We start from the raw sequence: 22,690 nt of genomic DNA on the forward strand, positions 1-22,690 counted from the left end.
CCGTATGCCTGGCCCAGATCTGGGCACCAGGGATTTCCTTGTCCCATAGAGCTGCGGTTCTTGAAAGAGGAAACAGGCAAAAATCAAGTACACGTGTGAATGAATGTGATGATTTCGGATTGTGGCACCTGCTATGGGACAAAGTGGGAGCAAAGAGGGGCTGCTGAAGGAGAGGAAGCCCCTCCAGTTTAGACTACGGTCAGGGAAGGCGGCCGGCTAAGAGAGTGCTGGAGACCGGGCAAGAAGATGGGAAGCTAGCATGCTCAGATCAGGGAAGAACATTCCGGCCAGAGAAACCAGCAAGTGCAAAGGCCCTGGGGCCAAATGCACTCAACATGTTGAGAAACAGAGAGAAGGTGAGTGTGGCTGAGTGGTGTGAGCCACCAAGGGAGCAGGAAGGGCTGGAGCAGGTCGGGGGTGCTTTGTGAGCCGCCCTAATTAACAGCTCTTAGTTCAAGTGCAACGTGAGCCACTGAGTGCATTTAGGGAGTAGAGACCTGACAGGAACTGGTTTTCATTTTGAAGACATCATTTTGACTTCTGCGTAGAGAAATAATGCTAGAATCGTATTAAAACCAAGGTGCCAAGTGTTTGGAGCCTCAGAAAGGCAACACGATGCTCCAACTCTCAGGGGAATTTGGAAGGAGGGACAAAGTGGGATCATTGTTTCTTCGGGTTGTTTGGATCCAGAGCTCTTTCCTCGAGCTGCAAGGCTTCCTACATAACTTGTCCCCGGCCTAAGTTTTGAGGAGAACTGAGCAGTGGTAGTTATGCTTGCCTCCTGGCAGAGAATAAACTTTCGAGCAAGAACAAAGCACCATAGATCTTACATGTGAATTTCGTCAAGGACTGGAGTCTTCTGCGTGAGCGTGCCAACTGTCTGCTCGGAAAGAGGGACAGTCATAAACATCCTAATAAGGAAGAAATGAACATATTTTAGCATCGGTCATGTGGCAGGCTCTGTCCCACGTGTTAGGTCCTATCACTGCCCCAGTGCCCTGAAAAGTACATTAAACATAGAAACTGGAACCAGAGAGGTTAAGTAACTTGTTCAAGGTCACACAGCTAAGGGGCAGAACTGGGGTCTGAACTCAGATTTGCGTGATTCCAGCGTCCTTGTTTCTGTCACTCACCCTGATGGCTTTGGACAGTATCCACGCACTGAAGGGTCAGCGGTCCCCTTTGATAAAAGCTGTCACAGTCTCTTAGAGACAATGGAGACCATGGCAGGGTGAGGCTGGGGCACCCTCAGGAGAACCTGGTGCTTTCAGGGTTCCTTCCAGACCCTTCCAGCCATTGGCCCATGAGTACAGAGCCTGCCTGAGGCCTGAAACTTAAAAAAAAAAATGCTTGACACTTGAATGAAAAATTAACTCCAAAATATAAGAAGAAAACTATAAAACCACAGCTGGTAATTTAAATTAATTAAGGCCAAGAAAAACGTAAAAAAAATTTTTTTTACCTTCATGTCTTCCTTCTCCGACACTCACCCCTGCCTTATGCAGACCCAAGTTTCTTCCTGAAAAACTTCTCGTCACATTTCCTGCAACATGGATCTCCGGGCAGTGAATGCCTTCTGATCTTGTTTGTCTGAGAAAAGCTTTACTTCTTCGCTTTTTTCAATTAAACTTTTTATTTTGAGATCTTTGTAAATTCATAGGTGAGGTAAGAAATAAATCAAAGAAATCTTGGGGGCCCTTTACTCTGTTTCCTTTGAAAGTGACATCTGGCAGAATATGCATTCTGCCCTGTGTACTTTTATCTCACGTGTGGATTTGGGTATCCATCACCACAGTCAAGATACGCTTTCCTTCTGTCACTGAAGGATCTCTCAGGTTGCCATTTTATTTATTTTTTAAAATCTTTATTTGTTTATTTATTTTGAGAGAGAGAGGGAGAGAGAGAGCGGGAGGGGGAGAGAGAGATGGAGAGAGAGAGAGAGAGAGAGAGAGAGAATCCCAAGCAGGCTCTGCACTGTCAGCGCAGAGCCCAACTCTGGGTTCGATCTCACGAACCCTGAGAGCATGAGCTGAGCCTCAACCAAGAGTCAGATGCTCAATGGACTGAGCCACCCAGGCCCCCCTCATGTTGCCATTTTATAGCTATACCTCCGTCTCTCCCATTCTCTCCCCTTCCATAACTCCCGCCAACCAAGAGTCTGTTCTCTGCTTTCATAATTTTGTCATTTCAAGAATATTGTATAAGTGGAATTGGGGGGTATCTATGCCATTTTTGCTCAGCAAAACTCTTGGGAGATTCATCCATTCATTCCTCCAGCGGGAGGAGACCCAGCATCCTTTTGATCCCTGAATAGCACCCCAAGGCACGGATGTGCTGCCGTTTGTCTGCTTAACCCATCATCACTGAAGGACATCTGGGCTGTTTCTAGTTTGGGGTGGGGAGATCAGGGAGAAAGTGGTCCAGCAGGGGATGGAGAAGGAGGCCGAGAGAGAGCACAAGCCTGTGCGGAGAGTGAGGGTGCACAGAAGGACAGGGCACAGGTGACAGGTGCAGGTGGCTGCCTCCAGCAGAGGACGCTGCGGGTGAAGAACAGTCGGAAGATTCTACCATATATAATCACACCCCACAGATTGCTTACTTGCCGTGAAATCTATATTCTCGGATAAACGAAAGTTTCTTAGTGGACTCTTCTTCTTTTGGGAAGAGGCAGCGCAACTTGCAGGAGACCTGCTCCCTCGGTTGCTACTGCAGAGACGTTTGTGCCCACGCACGTGCACAGACGTGCGCGTGCAAAGGCCAGTCTTTGGGTCTATGGGAAGAATGCACCTTGAGTTCTGTCTTGCAAATGAATTTTTTATGGGTTTGGGTTTTATGTGAACTCTTCATGGCTCTCTAAAGATACATGTTTATTGTTTAAAAAAAATTTAGAGGACGGGGGTGTCTGGTTGGCTGCTCAGTTAAGCGTCTGACTCTTGGTTTCGGCTCAGGTCATGATCTCACAATACGTGAGTTCGAGCCCCACATCAGGCTCCATGCTGAGGGTGTAGGGCCTGCTTTGGAGTCTCTCTCTCTCTCTCTGCCCCTCCCCTGATCGCTCTCACTGTCTCTCAAAATAAATAATAAATAAACCTTAAGAAAAAAAAAAATTCTACTTTAGAGGACAAAGAAGAAAGCAAACATTACCCGCAATTTTTTATTTTTTCTTGTAAAAACATTGTCGTATTGCACATATTACTTTGTGTCACTCCTGATTTTATTTGCTAATTGTTTAGGGCAGAATTCAAAATATGTCCCTCAAGATTCTGTGCCTAATCCCCAGGACCTATGACTCTGATAAGCTATCATGCCCATGAATGGCAAAAAGAACTTTGTAGACTTAATTAAAGTTATTAATTAGTTGACCCTCATCTAGAGAGATTATCTTGGATTATCTGGGTTGGCCCAAGGAAATCCCATGAGCCCTTAAAGAGAGCTGAGAAGCATAAAAGGGATTTGATGTACCATAACTGTCTTTGAAGATGGGTCCACAAGCTAAGGAAATGCAGGAGACCTCCAGACGCTGAGAATGATCCCCAGCTGACAGCTAGCAAGGAGCTGGGGCTTTCAGCCCTGCAATCAGGGAACTGAATTCTGCCAACACATTCAATGAACCTGTAAGGGGATCCTCCCCCAGAGCCTCTGGATAAGAGCATATGCTGGCTGGCACCTTGATTTCAGCCCGCGAGACCCCGAGCAGACATGTAGCTGAGCCATTGTGCCCTAAAATGGTTCTATCCATACCTTCACTCACCCTAGTAGGTACACTTTTTAAAAGCAAATCCTTCATGGGGCACCTGGGTGGCTCAGTCGGTTAAGCGGCCGACTTCAGCTCGGGTCATGATCTCGCGGTCCGTGAGTTCGAGCCCCGCGTCGGGCACTGTGCTGACAGCTCAGAGCCTGGAGCCTGTTTCAGATTCTGTGTCTCCCTCTCTCTGACCCTCCCCCGTTCATGCTCTGTCTCTCTCTGTCTCAAAAATAAATAAACGTTAAAAAAAAAAATTAAAAAAAAAAAAAGCAAATCCTTCAGGCTTCCAATACAGTCAAAGGGAGTAGCTTTATTGAAATTTATTCTCTCGTGTGAAACAAACAAACAAACAAAAAGGTAAAAAAAATATATGAATCTACAAAAAGCCACTGAAAGGAACCAGCGAGTCTGGAAGGGGTGCGAGATACAAGATCAACACAAGAAAATCAGTTGCATGCCTATGTGCAAGCAGTGGGCAATCCGAAATTGAAATAAAAAATACCATTTCTAGAAACATAAAGATCAGAACGACTTGGGGACAGATCTGACAAAGGCTAAGAAAGGCCTATATTCTGAAAACGATCCAGTATTGCTGAGAGGAATTGAGTAAAATGTAAATAAACGGACATAGATTCAACACGATCCCAGTCAAAAATCCCTAATTCCTTTGGTTTTTGTCCAAATCAACAAATTGGTCCTAGGATTCAAAAGAAAACACAATAGCTCTGCGAAAACCAAGAGGATTCTGAAAAAGAGAACCCCTTTTTAAGACTAGCACTACCAGATTTCAGGTCTTGTTTTAAAGTCCCTGGAAAGAAGTTGTATATAGTGGCATACAGACAGACAGACAGATCAAGAGAACAAAATATATGTTTCAGAAATACACCTGCAGATATGTGCACAACTGATCTTCAGCAAAGATACCAAGACAGCTCCATAGAAAAAAAATACTCTTTCAGTAAATGCTGGGGAACAACTGAACAATTACCTGCATGAAAAATTGGACTTTGACAAACACCTCACACCGTATCTAAAAATTAACTCAAAATGGATCACAGGCCCATTTTAAAAACCTACAACTGTATAAAGTGCAACATGAAAATATAGAAGAAAAATTCTAGGCAGACAGGCAGGTCCAGGAGACTTTGAAACTGAATCTGCAACTCTGAGTTAGGCAGAGACTTTTAATTAATTAATTAATTAATTAATTATTTTATTTATTTTTTGAGAGAGAGCACGCCAGCAGGGGAGGGGCAGAGAGGGGGCGGGGACAGAGGATCCGAAGCGGGCTCTGTGCTGATGGGCTGACAGCAGCGAGCCCGGTGTCTCACAAACGCGAGATCATGACCTGAGCTGAAGTCAGACGCTCAGCTGACTGAGCCACACAGGTGCCCCTATTTACCTTTTTAAAGTAGAGAGAAGGTGTGCGCACATGCGTGTGCAAGCAGGGGAGGAGCAGAGAGAGAGAGGGAGAGAGAGAACCCCAAGCAGGCTCTGTGCTGTCAGCGCAGAACCTGATGTGGGGCTCAATCTCAGGAGCTGTGAGATCATGGTCTGAGCGGAGATCAAGAGTCCGAGGCTTAACCAACGAAGCCACCCAGACGCCCCTAGGCAAAGACTTTCTAGATAAGACAGCAAAAGCATGACGCATAAAAAGTTTGATAGATTGGACTTCATAGAGTTTTAAAACTTCTGCTCTATGAGGGACCCTGTAAAGAAGGGAATAGATAAGCCACGGACTAGGAGCTATCTGCAGATCACATGTCTGACAATAAACTTGGAATCCAGAACATTAAAAAAAACAACCACCTCCAAATCAATAAGAAAAATGCAAGCAACCCAGTTTTGTAAGTGGGAGAAGGAACTGAGCGTGTACTTCACCAAAGAAGAAATATGAATGGTACAGAAGCGCAATCTCGTTAGTAACCAGGGAAATGCAAACAGAAACAACGATGAGATAGCCCCACACACCTTCTGGAATGTCTGAAATTAACTCTCCGCGCTGAATACTCTCCGTGCTGAAGTGGGCGAGAACCGGAACCTTACACACGGTGGTGGGAATGGAACGTGGTCCACCCACTTTGGAGAACGAACCGGCAGCGTCTTCAAAGTTAAGCATACTCTTACCGTATGACCCAGCCATTCTACTCCTAAGCGTTTAGCCAAGAGAAATGAAAGCGTATGTCCACACAAAGACTCCCACACGAATGCTCGCAGCCGCTTTATTTTTGATGACTCAAAACTGGAAAGAATCCAGAGGTACAGCTACAGGTAAATAGGTAAACACACAGTGGCACATCCACATGATGGAATGTGACTGAGCAGTAGGAAGAGACAGCCTATCGACACAGGCAAGAACACGAATGAATCCGAAATAATTACGCCGAGTGAAAGCAGCCGGAGGGGCGGGGCACACACTGCACAAATCTGTTCACGTAAAAAATTTTAAAAACAGAAACTAACCCATAGTGCCAGAATGCAGAACGGTGGAAATGTAGAGTGTGAAACGCACGTATTAGAAAAAAATAAAGAGCCAAAATCAGTCGTCCGGGTTTTCGTCTCAGGAAATTTTCAAATGTATGCAAATTTTTAAAAATTATTCAAGAGGCTGGGGGATTCTGGGATGGACTGCTGAGTCTGACCAAAAATAAATAAACAAATAAATAAATCTAACGGTAATACAAATACAGGAACTCCCTCCCCTGAATGGGTGGGTATAAAACGTGCTGACCCAAGTACTACTGGAAATGAGTGGAAATTGTAAAACCAAAAGCAAAAGGAATTATACGTAACACTGTGTTCTGACTGATAAAGTTGTCTCCCATGGGACATGCGTTAATGATTCTGAAGCCACCCATTGTGAACTTTGGAACTGAAAACTGAAGTAGATGGATGGCCGATGGCGGGAGCCAAGGTCCTCACTGCTGGAGTGACAGGACACAGGCAAACAAAGTGGGGAGGCTGGAATGATTCACGTGGCCAGGGATTAGCATTGGAGACGTCAGTAAGAACTCACGTCTAGCCTAATACAGACACAGAGGGATGCGTACAAAATATCGGTAGATACAGGTTGGTGTAAACACATATTTACATGTTTACATGCGTAAACACATCTGTTAGCTAACAGAGCATACAAGAAAATGACACCCTTGTCGCAATGAGAGCATCTGGTGCCCAGATTTCAGATGTTAGGATCACTCTCTGATAAAAGGAATTAGGACATCTTGAAGAAATGGCCGAGTTTAGGATGGGCAGGGAATATGCAAGATGATCCTGGAGCACCTCGTAACGTCAGAAAGTAAGAAAGTGCTCAGAAAGACAAACAAACGACAATGCACGATGGTGGGGGTGTGTCGAAGGAACCCAGCAGCCATTTGAAAGAGCTCTCAATGACCCAAACTGGTATAATCTGAGCAATAAAGTAGTACTGGATTATAAATAACACAAGTATAAAACAAATATGCATGACTCATACTGATACATACGCATATGAAATATTCTGTACTGATCACATGAATACACGAGTGGGGGAGAATAGACAACTCTCCCACGGGGTACAATTTCAAATAATTGAGGTAACTACTCCTCCCCCAAGAAGGTGGAGCAGAGCTCCCCATTCCTTGAGTGTGGAGTGCGCAGTGGTTTCCTTTCAAGGTCTACACTATGGGCAGCGTGGGTGGCTCAGTCCGTTAAGCGTCCAACTCTTGACTTCCGTTCAGGTCACGATCTTGTGGATCGTGAGTTTGAGCCCTATGTGGGGCTCTGCACTGACAGCTGTCTCAAAATAAAGAAATAAACTTCAAAAAAAGAATAAAGTATGAAAAGGGAGAAAAAGAAACTCAACACATATACACACTACCTCCACCAGACGTCAGGGTCAACATCAAGAGTGATAAGTCATGTAGATGTCTGTACTCTTGATATGATGTGATGAGAATGGCACTTTACCTCTGTGTCTTCCTCCCAGAAATCCACAATCCTACCCTAATCATGAGGAAACACCAGACAAACCCCAGTGTAGGGACATTCTACAAAACGCCTGACCAGTACTCCTGAAAACCGTCAGGGTCATCAAAAACAAAGAAAATCAGAGAAACTGCCCCAGCCAACTGGAGCCTAAAGGGGACCTGACAACGAAATGTAACGTGGGATCCTGGGTGGAACGCTAGAGTCGAAGGACATTTGGTCAAAACAAACGAAATATGAAGCAAGTATAGACTTTAGTTAACAATAGTGTTATCAATATTGGTTATGAAACAGGACAGATGTCCCATCCTAATATAGGAGCTGGACCGTAGGAGAAACTGGATGTGGTGTATGTGGGAACTCTTCAGACCCTTTTTTCAACTCTTCTGGAAACTTAAAACTATTTTAAAATCAAAAAAAAAAAAATTTTAAATAGAGGCTAATCCCTTCCCCCGCACTTCTCATGCTCTCCCTCCTTTCTCCCTTCCTTTAAGAACAACAACACCGTCACACATGTTTCAGCACCTTGTCATTTCCAGCTGTCTTCCTGGATCATTCTGCAGGAGCCTTGGCACGACCCTATGCTGTGTGTAGTCCGCTCCAATTTATAGACAGGCCAATTTATAGACGGCCAAGGAGGCAAAGAACCCATCCAAAGTAGCAAGAGTGCGAGCAGTGACCCCAGGACTCGTGCTGGGCTCTCCTGGCCCCACCCCATCACCCTGCCACTCTGTTTCCCACGGGGCCCTCTGATGACAAACCACTTGGGGCCCAGTGTACGTGGTAATCTTACACTCCAACTTGACTTGCCTGGACGTGACCTGAAGGTTGGGAGCATCATCTTGCTCCTCCTTTCCCCTTAGAAACAGTCATCTCAGAAAGAAGACAGCCAGGAGCTGGCGTGGGTGCCGGAATTCCTTCCCGTCGAGGGCACTGCCCCTCATCTCTCTGTGCCAAGCACTTTCACAGGTAATGATCGCATTTGGTGAACCCCAAAAATATCATGGAAGGAAGTTATTATTATCTCCAACTTGCGGTTGAGAGCCCTGAGGCTAGAAAGTGATGATAACTGAATGCAAACCCTTCCCTTTTCTCTTGATCAACCTGTTGTCCCTGACACTGGTTCTGGCCAGCACCCACCTGCCCGGCGTCCCAGATAGAAGGTGCTTATTCCCCTCCAGGGTGAGCTCGTGGTACCCATGACCGCCATGGCTTGATGCGGCCTCTCTAGCAGCCAGATATCACCTGCTCTCTGCACGTGAATGTGCCTTAGGGAGCTCATCAAATCCCAATGGAGAAATGACATCCTCTGGGGAAAATATCTGCAGTGAGGTGACCATCCTGTTACCTTTCTCTGTCCTTCTGGACCACACTCGAGTCCCCACGCATGCACCTGAGAGTGTGGGCAGAGAAGCGTCTCTGCTGAGTGGGATGAAACATCGTAAGAGCTCTGAGGGTTGAAACTTTGAAGAGGTTGAGATCTTTGAGTGCTGAAGAACCTTTGAATCTCCCTTCAGCTCCCCCTACCCCAACCACAAGCCCTTCTCTTGATGTAAAACATGTGTTCAGATTGAAAACAATGAGGCATATGTCTATGCCGACAAGACTGTTTTGCTTTATGCTTCCTCAGTGGTTGGAAACAGACCTACCTCTGAGATCTGCATGACTCTAAGTGGAAAACACTCCCTGTCAGTCATATCTGTGGATTTGCGAGATGGAACAGGAGACCGTTCCATCTCTGCTGCTAGGAACACCGTCTGTGTGACCTGATTGTGTTGGGAGTGGGTCCGTCTTCCAGCTGCCCCCACGCAACCCCCGTGGAGCAGACATGATGAAGGTGTCTAAACTCACTTGGAAGCTGTTAAAGTTAAGCTGAAATGCCCAGGAGCCAACGGAGGAACCTTCCGGAACAGATACGATGTGACGCCCCACTCACCCTACACCAGCCATACAGATGATGTCTTCATCCACACGACCAATGACCTCACATCAAACCAGGACATTTGGCTTCTCTCTTCTGTCGCGTACGTAACCAGTTGACCCCGGACGAGTTACCTGGCCTCTTATTAAGAAACGGACTAAATACTTTCTGGAGAATCTTTCAGCCCTAAAAATGTATGGGTTCTTTTCCTCCGAGTTGATGGGTAATCAGCTACAGGGAACACTCCTGTAGATTCGGTCTAAATTAGGAGATATCAGCATCCCTAGAGGAGACCAAACCCTGAAGCGGGAGGAACTCCGGAACCACACGGGGAAAGGATTTGGGACCAAAACAGATAACAAGAGTAAATGCACAGAAGACATCCAGGTTGAATCCACCTTCAACAAATCTGGACTGAGTAACTTCTACATGCAAATCACTAAAGTGCAGGAGTGGGGGGAAGGATGACAGCACGAATCTCTCAAAATCCTACGTTCTAATTGAGGTACTAAGAAATTCTTGGCGGAGGAGAAATAACTTGTATAAACAATGGGACGCCGCGGGGTAACGGCGAGGCTAAAAGAGGCATTTGGCGGGCAGATGTAGAGCAGGAGGCCAAATTCAGGTGTAAAGCAAGGGAGAAAGGAGGGCACTCGAAGACCAAGTCTCATAAGCCTTACTTCCTGGTCCACGTTAGCACTCCAGAATTCAGCCCTGAGAGCCACCATGTCCAATGTTCAATCACTGGGGGAGCAGCCAGGATTCCAGGGCTGGTGGCAAGTTCTGGAAGGGCTTCCTTAGTCTGAGAGGATGTTGGTGTCTCTGGGCTCCACGCCACCAGGGGAGGGAGGCCAAAGGCACAGGGGTACTGGTGCTGCCACGCCAGGAGGAGTTCCTGCCAAGGGGGTGGGGAGATGTTTCACAGTCAGGACTACATATGTGGTCAGGGCAGAAGGCAGAGTGTTGGCCGATGCTCCGTGTCACCTAATTCCCTACCCGAGCGAGCTAACCCTTCAAGCTCCTGACTGGCTGGCACTCATCATCATAGTCATGCGACTGAGTTTTCAGTGTGTTTTCTCCTGAAAACTAGTTGGGATGACCAGGAAGTTAGCAAGAGGGTCAGCCCTGCACTTGGTTGGAAAAGAGAGGTTCTCTTGCCTTGGGGTCATTTTGGGAGAATTACGCAGTGTATGATTTCTGTTGAGAACAAAGGAGGGTTAGGATTTTGAGAAGAGAAAGGGGACTTCCCTTCTTTTTGCCGGCGGGATTTTTCTGGAACGGAGCACTCGTGGAGCATTCTTGCAATTGCACTGTTTCACTCTTTGTTCGGACAACGACGCCTAGAATAAACGTCTGTAAGGCTGGAAGGGGCTTCAAAGCCCGTTTTCAAGGTAAACTAACCAGAGATACCTTGGCCTTTTCGTCATCTGTGTCTGCTAGGGCCGTCATAGCAAAGTATCGACAACAGTACCGTCTCACCGTTCTGGAGGCCAGAAATCCGAGATCAAGGGCTCAGCGGGGTTGGTCCCTTCTGAGGACCGTGAGGGAGAATCTGGTCCAGACCTCTCTCCCCCTGCTTCTGGGGCTGGGTGGCAATCTGTGGCATTCTGTGGCTCATTGACGCGACAACTTGATCTCTGCCGTCGTGTCCACATGGTGTTCTCCCTATGTTGTGTGTGTTTCTATCCGAATTTCCCCTTTAAATTTTATAAAGACACCAGTCATGCTGGACTAGGGGCCTCCCCTAATGCGGTATGACCTCATCTTACTGACTACATCTACAGCGGCCCCAGTTCCAAACGAGGTCACGTTCTGAGGTACCGGGGGTTAGGACTCCAACACGTGACGCTTAGGAAGACACAATTCAACCTCTTACCGTATCTTTTCTGCCCAGGGAGCCAAGAGCGTGGGCCCGTCAAGCCACAGGCAGGGAGAGGGATGCCGTGCTGGGTCCCTCACTCTCTGGAGCAGCTCTGGACGGGCTTTGCGCCACTGTCCCTGTGTTGCAGGTGGAGACTGGGGTCAGGTCCGTGGCAGAGCCCGGCGTGAACCAGGATCACCGGACACCCACCCCCTTCTGGGGCTGGGACTGGGACAGGACCCCCAAGCCCACCTTGAGGAGAGTGGGTTACACCAGGTAGAGGATGACCCCGAGATTCTGGCACATGAGGTGAGAACCACCGTCCTGTGCAGACCACCCCTCACGTACGCCTACAGGAGGGCCAGGGTAAGGGTCTGTTCTTTGTGCCCACCCAGGCGAGATGCGGCCTCCTCACTGTGCCTCAGTTCCTTCCCCTGCAAAATGGCGGCGATGCTCTGCCCTGCCCGGCTCTGCCCACCTAAGGTCAGGTGAAGCCCCAACAGGGTGACCCCATGGCACGGCTTTGGAAAGACCCACAGACCTGGTGACGTGGGGAGCGTCGTCATGACCGCTGATGTGCGGCGCAGCCCGAGCCGACAAGTGCCAGCCGGTGGCTGTGTCATCTCCTCCGGGAGTCCTAGTGCCTGCTGACAGGGACAATGTCTGATGACTAAAGCATATCTGACCCTCCCCGAGCCCGTTTCGCATACAGCAGAGACTCAGCCAGTCTTTGCTGGCAGTCTGCCTGCCGCCGGCCTGCCTGTCCAGCTGCTCAACGCGGAGATTGAAACCCACCCGGGTTGCATTTCAGAGGTCCCGGCCTGCTCTCTCCCTGCTCAGTGAGCTCTGAGGGGAGCGGACTTGCGGGCTGGGTTCTGGCCAGGTGAACCTGCCCGGAGGGGGAGGAAAAGGAGGAGGAGGAGAAGGAGGAAAGGAGGGGGAGGGGGAGGGGGAGGGGGAGGAGGAGGAGGGGGAGGAGATCCCAGCATGCACCTGTGGCTTAGCTTTCTCCCTTGCGGGAGGGCCTCCCTCTCTCTCCACTGACTTTTTCCAGAGCACCTTCACCCTATGAGATTGACAGCTTACTCTTGGTTGGGAACAGAGTGTAGGAAGGGGTCTTTTCAAACTGCCCTTGCAGCCCTGCCTGCCAAAACCCCGCCACTGCCGCTTTGCCTATTTACCCTGGCCACCAGGTCTCTCCCAGCTGCCCTAAGAAAACAGATTACTGTCCAGAGCAAAGTCCTTGCGTGTTTCCTCTTTGGAGATGGATCAAGTTTTGAAAGAAAGGTTTCCTGCAGCCCATGGCACCATTTGGGTTTGTTTTATCTGTCTCCACCTGTGGGGCAGGGACTTAACCTGTTGCCCAGGGCTGGGCCAGCAAATGACTGAAAGGAAAGCAAAGCTGGCCCGGTGCGCTTTTCGACAACACACCGAGCGGCCTTGTTCTCCTCTGCCCAGCATTGTGCGGGTGAGGCCCAGGCCCAAATCTGAATAGGGCTCCGCGTAACTTGATATGTTTTCTTTCTTTGCTGTAGTCTCAGTGTGCCAAATTTAACTATGCCCCAATCTGCGGTCTGTATATATAGTGTTGTTGCAGGAGTGGGGGGGGGGGGGTTGCCGGGGGGGGGGGGGGGGGGAAACCGGGTGGGGGGGGGGGGGGGGGGGGGGGGGGGTTGTCAGAGGGGGGAGGGGAGCGTATCCATGGGGTTTTTTTCTATCTTTTTTTTCCTCTTGCCTGCTTTGCTCACTGTTTGCTATATATAACTTAACATGACCGTCCTCACTCTTTGGTCATTAACCCTTTGGAGATACCCACTGCAATTTGTGTCTCCCGGAAGGCCCCTCCACCAGTGCCCTCAAGCGCCCTGTTCGGGAAGCGCCGGCTGGCACTGTCGGAGTTAACCGCAGGCCTTTGGAAACTTGAACTTCCCCAGAAGTGCTTGTGCAGCAATTAGCAGATCCCCACTCAGATACAGAAAACTATCCCCTGCCCCCCTTTGCAAACAAGCAGAGAAGGCCCTCGGAGCCACGAGTCAGCCCTGTGCCTCTTTCCAAAAGGCTCGTATTCTGTACCTTCCAGAAATGTGATAAAAGGTCCATCTTGATGTTGCTGCAAGGTTCCTAGGGGAAGTAGGAATCTGTTGTCCAATTAAAACTCATGAGGCTGGGCCTCACTTCTGAGATGCTGGGGTGGATGAACACAAGGGTGGCAGAAAGCTTCTCATTTCCGGCCTGCGTGACGACTGACCCTGCCTAGGTGGATAGAAGCCCTGTTTCACTCTGCTGGAGGGAGAGGGCTGGCAAAATATTTTGGTAGCTACTAAATGTTGGGGACCAAAGAGAGCTCCTCACCCAGTCCAGGCCCTCCTCTCAAGGGCGGGTGGCCATCGCTCCTTAGGACCCAGGGTCCATGGGATCAGGCGATGGGAGGTAAAAGCCTCAGCTCTCGCTGTTCGCTTCTTTCAGAAGTCACAGAAACGCGGGAAAATACAGAACCTTGAGTCTCCTTGTGAGGGGGAAGATGTCTTGGGTCATCTTGGGCTATATTTAGAATGGAAAATGTGCTGGCTCAGAGAAAACTGGTCATGTGTCCTTCTCCAGGCTGTACCCTGAGCAGGGAGCCCGGCCCCATCGGGCCCCCTTCCTCTCATCTTTCACACAGCCCAGATGCCCCTCCTCCTCTAGGGAGACTTCCCAGCCATAGGGAAGACCCCGCAGGGTCGGGCTGGATGACCCTGTTAATAAACTTTACAAGCACGAGGACCATGATGCTCCAGTGTGGCACTGTGTGCCAGGCACGGTGTGAGCCCAGAAGTGCGCGTTTGGCGTGCAAGTGGGAATTGTGCTACCTTGAACCGCTCCCCACCCCTGCTTCGCCAGGTGTGAGCGCTGGGGATGGACACAGGGATCCTGGCCCGAAGGGCACTCACTGGTCTGGCTCACCTGTTGTACCCTGGGCCACAGGCACGTCGGGCTGCACGACGGCGATCGTTTCTTTTTGTAAGCATCAAAACGTTTTCAAGAACATGGAAGTTTGTTGCATCGCCATCTTGTTTGTGGATCGGCACATGATTTCTCAGAAAGGACAACCCGACCCCGCCCTGTCACCCCTTCCAGCCCAGGCCCTACCTCCCACTCTACCGAGGACGAGGGTCAGAAGTAGCCTTGCTAAAGATTGCCGTCTGCTGTGTTTGTGGGGACAAAGGGGACAATGGGAACGCAGTCTTGGGTACCTGTTGTGGGTCAGGCACCACTTTCAACCTTCACAACCTCTCCGAGAGCTGGGGGTTATTGAGGCCTTTTCCCAGTATGGAAACCAGGGGCTGGATGTCTCCTCCAAGGACCGACGCGTCCCTCCCCCGCCTCCCCCTCCTCCCCCTCCTCCCCATGCTGTGCTGGTCCGACCTGTGAAATGCAGTCCCTCAGTCTCCTGTCCCATGGCTTCCCACCTGGCCCACAGCCCAGCCTCCTACCCCTCTAGACTCTGATCCAGACAGAAGCCAGCATGATCTTCGGGAAATGTAAAACCAAGCCACATCCTTCTCCTGCTTGGAACGTGAGAGTGGCTTCCGGGTGTTCTTAGAACAGGATTCAGCCTCCCCACTGTGCATGGCCAGTACCCCCCGCCCCAGCTGTGCTACAGCTGTGGTTCGCCCACTCTGCACTCGCCCCGCCAGTCCCAGGGCCTTTGTATTTGCTATTCTGTGCCCGTGGTTGGGACCCTAGACCCTGAATCATTCTAGTCTTCCTCAGGGAGGGTCAAGCACTGTTCTAGCTGGGGGTTAACTCTGCACACCTGCACACCTATTCTCTCGGGAGGAACGAGACGCTCAAGCTCCCACACTGTGGGGCTGCTGCCCGCCCCCTCCCTCCCGACCCAGCCCCAAGACCCACGCTTCTCCCAGCAGCCTGAGGGAACTTGCTTCCTTCCTGCACATGCTGTGCTGGGTGTGAATCTTCCACCATGGGCAGATCTCAGGGCTCTGTGTTTGGGGCAAATAGCTACTCTTTCATGAGGCTTTAGGTCATGAACTGACACGTCATGTCTTGGAAGCCCATCCGGAGAAGAAGCTGACCACCTTGGCTTGCTCCCGTCGGCCTTTCTGAAAACCCAGTACGGTGACATACTTTCAGCCCCTGGATTTTCCATTCCAGTGTTGCATCAGCTCGGAAGAAAATTCTCTTCTAATTGGTGACACTCAGGTTGGGCTGAACGTCCAGTGGGCCATCCGTACACCATTTAATCTATCCCTTCAAAATAATTCATTCTTAGTTATCAGGCCTGCTAAGATGACCCGAAACTGGCCCTTTCAAAGGGTTTTTCCACGGTAGCCTGGGACAGCAGCCACTTGGAGGAGGCCCTCTAGGACAACAACCAATCCGTTGCACAAGATCATGTGGGAGGCCCCCAGAGAGCAAATTAAGTCCCCCCCTTCTCGTACCCCCCTCTGGTCCCACCAGCCTCCCCATTTGAAGTCTATAGAGTTTGGAATATGTCCCCTCTCGCTTAGAACAGAAATTTTCAAATGGAAAAACAGAGAGAGACAAAGAAGACAAACATACATTGACTAGATCACTGAGACGATCTGTCCACCAGGATTTGCCTTCCTGATTTCTTTTATAGCCGTAGTGTCGCCCTTTCCTTGTCATCAATTTAACATGTAACATTTTTTTAATTAAAATTCAGTATCATTGAACAGGTCATAGGGTGTGAGCAATATTTTCCTTGTTCTAAAAATCCACATGTAATGAAGCTGCCATTCACGATTGTTTTCCACTGGGCTGCTTATTAAAAAAAAAAATGAGTTTCAATGAACAAAAATAGGTGCATTTTCACAGCGTGGGGTCCATCAGGAATGAAAACCCTACCAATCACAACCCCAGCCCCTGGGGGTGCCGCGGGGGGATGTTGTCAGATGTCAATTTGGGCTGATTGTTTCTGAGGCCATGTGACTGCGGTTCTTGTGTCCTGTGGTGCATTTTATAGACTGATGTCGTCTTTTGGAGATACATGATTAGATCAATGGTTATAGATGAACGCAGTTCACGGCGTGCTAGAATCAAGGGAGGATTCCCACAAAGTTATCAGAAAAGGCTTTAGAAAGGACACGGGGTGGGGGTGGGGGTGCCTGGGTGGCTCAGTCGGTTAAGCATCCAACTCTTGATTTCGGCTCAGGTCACGGTCTCACGGTTCGTGAGTTCGAGCTGCTCGTCAGGCTCTGTGCCGACAGCCCAGAGCCTGGAAACTGCTTCGGATCCCGTCTGATTCTGTTGGATTCTGCTTCTCTCTCTCTGCCCCTCCCCTGCTCAAGCTCTCTCTCTCTCTCTCTCTCTCTCTCTCTCTCTCTCCCAAAAACAAATAAACACTTAAAAATTTAAAAGAAGAAGAAGAAGAAGGAGGAGGAGGGATACAGGGACCAGGGTGCTGAGCTGTGGTGCTTCTTGCCTGTGACCGCACCTCCTGTACCAGGAGACAAGGATCCTGATAGTCAGACCCCCAAGTCACTACTCAGATGCCTCTGGAGGCACCAAAGTCCCTGCAATGGGATCCCACACAACAGCAGGCGGGTGTTTGACTTCAATACCTGAGCCTACAGGTAAAAACCTGGTGATTTCTGGCTTTCTTTACCAAATCCAGGAGATCTGCACCCATGATATCTTCACTCTTCCCCCTCCCCTTTGCCCCAGTATCAATCTGCTAAAGCTGCTTAGTAGCTGTGCACGGCCCCTGGCTCCTTCCATTTCTGCTGGGCCCTGTGGGTATCTGAGTTGTGGCCTTGCCCCATGGGACATTTTTTTTTTTAATGTTTATTTCTTTTGGAGAGAGACAGAGACAGAGTGTGAGCAGGGAAGGAGCAGAGAGAGAACCCAAAGCAGGCTCCAGGCTCTGAGCTGTCAGCACAGAGCCTGACATGGGGCTCGAACTCATGCACCTCGAGATCATGACCTAATCCAAAGTCGGCTGCTCAACCGACTGAGCCACCCAGATGCCCCCCTCCCCTCACCATGGGACATTTAGATGAGAGGGAAACTCACAGCTTCTAGCTTCACAGCACCTCTTTCTTTACTGTTGGTGTGGTCCTGAGCAAATCATCCTAGAGCCTCAGTTTTCTCATCTCTGTAATGGGATGACCTCAAAAGTGGTTCTGGTGCGATGTAAGAAAGTCTTGGGAAAGAGCACAGCACCTGTGTAATTCTGTCCTCCCTCCCTGCTACCTGCATGTCCTTGGGGGCCACTGGTGTCCTCCAGGGGAAGACAACTGGGCATTCAGTGTGTGAACAGCCTGCCTTCTCCCTAAACCGATTGATGCAGGGAGTGAGGACAGAATTACTCAGAAACAAGTGATTTCCCAGCTGTGGTCTCCGCTCTGATAACAAAGGACTCGGCCCAGATTGGAGGGGAGGCGGGAATTGTGTGCAGAAAGGCGGTCGGGACATCTTGAGTTTGTTTGTAACTAATCTCAAATAATTTAGATCTTTTTAATTTGCAGCAAATCCGATTCCCTCAACAACATCTGTGGTAAAATATTAGGAGCGTGTGCGGAGACCAAGTGTGGAGGGTTTTTTCTTTCCCCCACCACCAAATCCAGAGTTACCCTCCCAATCGTAATCTTATCAGATTTAACTGGTTCCACGCAAACAGATCTATGTATATTTTCAGTAGTTTCAGCTGAAACCTGTTAAGAACAGATGTGCAAAGGGCTGCCTGGCACTGATCCATTTAAATGTATTTTTCCATGAACAGCCTTTTCTCTCTGCGCTTCCTCAGAGGAGGGGAAAACAAGAGAGTGGAACCGTCATTAAAGTGGATATTACACGCTTCTGAGTTCTCCACAACCAGAGTTTGCTGTTCGTTTCCAAACAGCAATTTGGCACACAAGGCTGTGAACACAGGGTGTGCATTTGACGGGCAGTGTTGGCTGCGAGACCATGTGGCTGGGAGGACGGGCCCACAGCTTGCTCTAGCTGCCGCCTGGGGCCAGCCCTCCCCGCTGCGGGGCGCCTCACAGCACACGCAAGTAAGTTACCCACCTCTTCGATCCTTCAGTTTTTTTCAGCTAAAAACAAAAAAAAGGAGGGGGGTATTAAAAAACTCCTACAACTCAACGGCAACAAAATAATCCGATTTCAGAATAAGCAGAGGGGCGCCTGGGTGGCTCAGTCAGTTAAGCATCTGACTCCTGATTTCAGCTCAGGCCGTGACCTCCCCGTTCGTGAGCTCGAGCCCCTCGTCGGGCTCTGTGCTGACAGCTCAGAGCCAGGAGCCTGCTTCTGATTCTGTGTCTCCCTCTCTCTCTACCCCTCCCCCACTCATGCTCGGTCTTTCACTCAAAAATCCATAAACATTAAAAAATAAAGAAACAAATAAACTTAAAAAAAAAAAAAAAAGCAAAGGATTTGGATAGATGTCTCTCCAAAGATGAGATACAAATGGCTAACAAGCATATGAAAAGATAGTCAATATCACTAAGCCTTAGGGAAAAGCAAATGAAAACTACAAGAAGATATCACCTTATACCCACTCAGGGGGAGATATATGTATATATACATATCAACAGAAAATAACAAGTGTTGGTGAGGATGTAGAGAAATTGGAAGCCTCCTCGATTGTGGGTGGGAATGTGAAATGGTTCAGCTGCTGTGAAAAACAGCATGGAGGTTCCTCAAAAGATTAAAAATAGAACTACCATATGATCCAACAATTCCTCTTCTGGGTACATTGCCAAAAGAATTGAAAGCAAGATCTCAAAGGGGTATTTGCACACTCGTGTTCACAGTAGTGTTATTCACAAGAGGCAAAAGGTGGAAACGACCCAAGGGTCCTTCAACACGCGGCTGTATAAGCCAAAGGTGGTGTATACATACAATGGAATATTATTCAGCCTAAAAAAGAAGGAAAATCCGTCACCTGCTACAAGATATGTGAAACTTGAAGAAATGAGCGAGTCACAAAAGGGCAAATCCTATGTGATTCCATATACATGGGGTCCCTAGAGTCATCAAAGTCACGGAGACAGAAAGTAGACCGGTGATTGTCGGGAGCTGCACGGAGGGGAGAATGGGGAGTGACTGTTTAATGGGTAGAGTTTCCGTTTTGCAAGATGAATAAGATCTAAGATCTGTTGTAAAACAATGTTCATGTACTTACTGACTCTCCTGAACTAAACACTTAAAGTGATAAAGACGGTAAAAATAAAAACAGGGGGAGAGGGTCTAATTCAGATGCTGATCTCGCAGATGGAGATCTGTGGGGATCCAAGGAAATAAACACACACGTAGCAGGACTTTGGGCCTGTTGGCTGTGGAGATTATATCTGTGACAGAACGAGATAAGATGGGTGATGCTTTCCCAGGTTTGAATTTCTGCTCTTAAGAACATTTTTCTCGGGGCACCCGGGTGGCTCAGTCGGTTGAGCGTCGGACTCCTGATTGGGGCTCAGGTCATGATCCCGGGGTCATGAGATCAAACCCCATGTCAGGCTCTGCGCTGAGCATTCAGCCTGCTTGGGTTCTCCCTCCCGCCCCCCGCCCCCGCTCCTCTCCCCCACCCACTAGCACATTCTCTCTCTATCTCTCTAAACAACAACAACGGCAACAACAACCACTCTTCTCTCCACCTTCCCATTTCCCACCTGACAGAGTTCATCCAGCCTCCCAGGACTCCACCACAGCCTGCAGTCATCTCCAGAGGTGTCCCCACTGGGCACCAGGGCCTCTTTCTCAGCGTGTGCCTCTGGAGCAGAGCTCTGTTGCCGTGGCCTATGTTTCCCCTGTGGCTGGCACTGTGGGGGGGAGGTGAAGGTGCATGTCCCACGTTCATGGTCTCTGAGTAGACCACGGGGCTCCAGTTGCCTCCATTCTGCAGGTTTCCCTTGCACTGACTTTGCCCCTGCACTGGGAGAAGGGAAGGCGGTCTTGGCATGGGGGGGTGTTATGGCAGATGAGACTCAGTGGTTCAATGCCAGCTGGGAGAAGCAATATCATTTCTAGGTCCAGTTCTGCCACCTCTTTGCCCCCGTGTGTCACCAGTAAAAGAAGGGCGAAGGCAAAGCTGGCTTCATAATCTTTCAAGATTCCAGATCTTTGGGGAGGCGGCGGGCGGGGGGGGGGGGCTCTGTCTTCCTGGAGTTCTCTCCAGCCTGATTGCCTCCACAAGGCACAGCATCTGGGAACCTCATTACGTCTGTGTTGCCTGGTATCTAACGGGACATTCTGGGTTGAGAGTTACCACAAGCCCCTTTGTGTTTTGACATGAGTGGAGACCCCGTGGTGATGCATCCTGGGCTCTGATTGCAGTGTGATCTGCTGACCCCCGAGACAGAGCCCGGCCAGAGTGATCTTTGGCAAGGTGGGCATTTCTGTCACCTGACAGGAGGGGACCCCCCCCCCCCTTGCAGAGCTTGCCTCACAGGAGCTGGAAGATGAGCAGCTGGCTTGGGAGGTGAGATCAGATTTTTTCAGGGCAAAGTAGAACCCTGTTTGTCTTAATGAGGAGGAAAGAACAAAATCAAAGCGTTCGTGAACACTTCAAAGGGGTTAAAGGACCACATTTGGTTCCCAATTAGTGTCCCTCCTGGCCAGGCAGGTGTCAGGTGGAGAATCCCATTGTCCTAATCAAGGGGGAAGGTGCCCGGGGCTTCTCTTATTGGCTGAGAATTGGTGGGGGCTGGGGGGCCCTGTTTCTGGGATCTCCAGCCCCATGCAGACCTCTGGTCTGTTTAGGAGACAGCTCTAACGAACCATACTTGTCTGTGAAGGACCTTGATCTTCTCCAAGCTTCTTCTATTTCCCTTCTATATTTCTTTCTCCTGATTATTTTCTTGCCTGCTACTTTTGTTGCATTTTTGTCTATCCAGAAGTTAACACCCAAAGGCCTTGATTTCTATAACCAATTCTGTGCTTTACAGAAGCAAAAGTCAGTAGGTCCAAACTTGGCTCTTTTATTCACGTGACTCACACTGGTTTGGGGCAACATCTCTGAGCGCAAGCCAGAAACTTCCATAAAGGGGGCTACTGCCTGGAAACCTGAGAACACTTGGCAAGTGAGCCCAGCCCGGAATGTTTTCAGACCAGCACTGCCCCTGACAAACAGAGACTGAGGCAAGACAGGTCAGGCTCCCCCACTCTACCTCCATCTTCTCCAGAATGCTTCTGGGTTCCCTTTTTTGACTCATGTTCCTACCCCCCAATCCACCAGTTTGTCAGAATCCACATTTCACATCCATCCACAGCCCTGATTTCCAAATCATTATAGTCAATGATAACGATCAACTATCATAATCAATGATAATTAGCATTTATCAAGACAGTGGTTTCCCCAAAACGACTGCCAGCTCAGTCCGTGACCTTTCTTTTCGGTCACAAACAAAAGGGGGTTTGTGTGTGTGTGTGTGTGTGTGTGTGCGTGCGTGCGCGTGTGCGTGCACGCGCGCGCGCGCGCACGCATACACGGGCACTTGCGCGCACACCTGCCTAATGAACATACCCGTAATGAAAAACAGGATAGATTACAGAGAATGGCAACCTAATGGTTACAAAAAGGTATATGAGGCATAACCCATTAGTGAGCTACATTTTGTTCAAAACTGAGGTACTCAGGCAGAGTAACACGCCTTTGTGCCGGAACGCACTCAGCTGTAGCAATGACTAATAATATAGCTGAGGACCTGTTCACATTTTTCCCCTTTTGTGCCTATTTTCATAAGTTAATAACTCAAGCATGAAATTATTTCAGGCTGAAGACTGGTGGTAAGAGCAGGGCAAATGTGTGGGAAACAACTTTTTGTTGTTGTTGTTACTTATTTTAGTTTGGCTGTTTTTAAGTTAGAGGAGTGGAGATGTCAACGTGCATTTTCTCCGGCAACGTGTTTTGGTTAAGCCCCCAAAAGTTGGGATTTCATTATATGAGACAAATGTTTAGTGACTGGAGGTAGGAGTTAGTGTTCCTACAGGTATATGCTTCTGTTTGGTATAGGTTGGGGTTGCAGGTGGTTCCGGGGGAGGGGAGAGGGTTGGATGAAACGGAATCAGAACATTCTAAGTGCCATCATTCTGGACTCCCGTGCCTTCAACTAGAAAACTCCTATCCCACCAGAAAGGTAAAACAGCTTAGTGAGCAAACGGCTGGCTGTCTCACGCAGCGGAGAGTGTGGGTAGGGGTGAAGCCTAGTGCTGGGTATCAGTAAATTCCTGGAGC

The 22,690-nt window shown here is 49.1% G+C and overlaps 1 long non-coding RNA gene across 5 annotated transcripts in view; it reads left to right on the plus strand.

Annotated features, from left to right (window-relative positions):
- The window catches only part of LOC125937453 (uncharacterized), a 156,131-nt gene that overhangs the window by 94,389 nt on the left and 39,052 nt on the right, over window positions 1-22,690 (plus strand). The window lies entirely within an intron of this gene.

Source organism: Panthera uncia (assembly GCF_023721935.1).
Source record: "Panthera uncia isolate 11264 chromosome A3 unlocalized genomic scaffold, Puncia_PCG_1.0 HiC_scaffold_12, whole genome shotgun sequence".
Taxonomy (NCBI): domain Eukaryota; kingdom Metazoa; phylum Chordata; class Mammalia; order Carnivora; family Felidae; genus Panthera; species Panthera uncia.